We start from the raw sequence: 2,593 nt of genomic DNA, 5'->3' as shown, positions 1-2,593 counted from the left end.
CAGAGAAGCTTCGCTAATTCTTGCAGGTTCCTATCCACTTCGCTTCCACAACAGTGGTACCCGAATAAAGGCTCACGGTCCCAAGCAGGGTCATAGCACTTACAGGTGGGGCTGTGCCTTGAATGTAGGGTCCAAAGCCAACTGGGAGTGGGGCCACAAGGCCAGGAGTGGGGCCACATAATGGAAGCCACTGTTCTATGGGCTCCTGTCTACCAGCCTGGAAGGGAAGTGGAAGGGACGGAGCAGAGATTGAAAGGCTTTTGGAGCAGGGTTTTTGCTGTAGGTTTGTAACAGATCCTAACACAGTGGGATGCAGGTCAGAAAATGGTGACTCTCGGTACTATCAGGGTACAAACCATACCATGCGAGCTGTCTCATACCCCTACCCCCGGCAGTCATGCTGAGGCAGTGGGTGGAGACCTCAGAGATGTGGGCTTCCTCATTGTCCCTTGTGTGACTTTGGGCAAAACACATCCCCTCTCTGTGTCTCAGTTGCCCCACCTCTAAAATGGGTTGGTTCAGTTGGTTCAGTCACACAGGTCCAGATCTTTGAAGGTTTAGGGGCTAGTTTGCAGAAGTAAGGGGTAGCCCAAATTCTGGTTGAATTCCTTGGTGACCATGTGTGATTAGGCCTTCTGACCCTTCATTTCTGTGACTATCTGCTTCCCTCTCCCTGATAATTATAATGGTGATCTAGTGCTCAAAGCAGCTGAGGGAGCTTAGAGTCTTAGGCTCATAGGCTGAAATGTGAGGACAGCCCATGAGACCATCCAGCCAGACCAGGCAACCTCCCCCAGACACTCCTGCAGTCAGCCCATTGCTTCAGTTTCATCTGGAACATCCTTTCAGACAGGCATCAAGTCTTGAAAGATTTTAAGTGATGGGGTCATAATATCTCTAAGGGCAGTCATACTCATGATTAAATGATCTTTGGTGTTAAAAAACATGGTCTTTCTAATCTCAGCCTCAGATCTCAAGGATTGGGTTTTATTTTGTTTTTTCCTGCTAAAATCAGGAGCCATCTCCTGTCAGGAGTAATTTCCCCATGGAGATCCATGGAGATGACCTCATTATGGCTTGTAAAGCTTCCTGAAGATGAAAGCTAGTGCCAAGTAGGAAGAGATGGACAAACCTGATTGATTTTTTAAGGAAGTATTGGAGATGAAGTCCAAATCACAATGGGGATCTGAATCCTTCTGAGATATGTCCACCCCTAAGCAGTCACTCCTTTTGGACAGGTGACGGAGAATCCAGCTGACCCCTCTTTCCCTGGCAATCCAATGTGACTCAGCATCTCAAACTTCAGCTCTTCTTCCCAACCCAAAATGCTTGGTGTGAGAACACGAGAGCCCCTGATAGCTCCATCTCTGTGTAACAAGCAGGGGTGAGCTGCCAGCATGTAACTCCTTCCAAAGCTCTCTTCATCTTTCCTGTCCCTTGAGGCTTTCTAGTCTCCACTAATTAAACACACTGTCTTGCCACTTCCATTTACCTAGTACATGTGTGCATGGAGGAAGGTCTCTAGGCAGTGAACTCAAATAGCAGAGCAAGCCTAGTCAAATAATGCACAGTGCATGGAATGTGTTCTTCTCTGAAGAGATTTCATTGAGGTAGACCCAAACCAAACCCTGTGAGTGCCTGAGGTCAGGAACTAGATTCAAATGCCCCTGAATGTAAGAAGGGACTGAACTGCCTAGCACAAGCCCATTTCTAATTTCCTGGCCAGGTGGGACACCTTCGGCCACTGCAGAGTTGTACTATATAGGGGCTGTTAACATTTCCAAGAATGATGGGATCCCCTGACTGTGGTACATCTCCTTCTCTGAGCAAACCATGCCTGCCTTTGGTTTCTACTGCCTTTATAGTTACTGTATGAGAAACAGGGACTTTCAGTCATATCTTCTGTTGGACCAAAGGTATGGTTGGGAGAGCTGTTGGGCATGCTTTTGGGCTTCATGTTCCCCTTCTTAGGTCTAAGAAAGAGGCAGAGGCAGGCTCAATTAAATACCAGAGGAAAGCCAAATACCAGAGGAGACCACACAAACACCAACAAACTCTCCCTATGCTTGAAGAAGGGCATTTGCACCTGTAAGCTTGCAAAGAACAAGTTTTCCAACTGTTCAGTTGGTCTAATAAAAGATATCACATCTACCCCAAGAACCTTGTCTGCTTATGTCCTTGGGCCAACAGGGCTACAACCAACAACCCTCGCACTGTTCAACATCTTCATCAGTGACTTGGAAGAGGGGGTAAAAAGCACCCTGTTCAAATTTACTGATGACACTAAGATGTGGGGGGATGTGGGCATGCTAGAAGGGAGGAATAGGCTGCAATTAGACCTAGACAGGTTATAGGGGTGGACAGAGGAGAATAGGATGGGACACAACACTGACAAGTGCAAGGTGATGCACCTGGGGGGAAGAACCAGCAGCATACCTACAGGCTGGGGAACTCCCTTCTTGTCAGTGTAGAGGCAGAAAAGGATCTTGAAGTCACTATGGATACCAAGATGAACATGGGCCGGCAGTGTGGGGAGGCAGTCAGGAAGGCCAACCGCACCTTGTCATGCATCCACAGATGCATCTCGAGCAGG

The 2,593-nt window shown here is 47.9% G+C and overlaps 1 long non-coding RNA gene across 1 annotated transcript in view; it reads left to right on the top strand.

Moving 5' to 3' along the window:
* The first annotated feature begins 504 nt into the window (after positions 1–504).
* LOC109308874 overlaps positions 505–2,593 on the top strand; it is a 23,545-nt gene continuing 21,456 nt past the window's right edge. Inside the window, exon 1 of the long non-coding RNA XR_002100720.1 lies at positions 505–516. This is a non-coding gene — a long non-coding RNA (uncharacterized LOC109308874). The remainder of the gene's footprint in view (positions 517–2,593) is intronic.

The sequence above is a fragment of the Crocodylus porosus genome, unplaced genomic scaffold, assembly GCF_001723895.1.
Source record: "Crocodylus porosus isolate Cpor-Errol unplaced genomic scaffold, CroPor_comp1, whole genome shotgun sequence".
NCBI lineage: Eukaryota > Metazoa > Chordata > Crocodylia > Crocodylidae > Crocodylus > Crocodylus porosus.
This window is presented reverse-complemented; position numbering and strand designations above follow the sequence as displayed.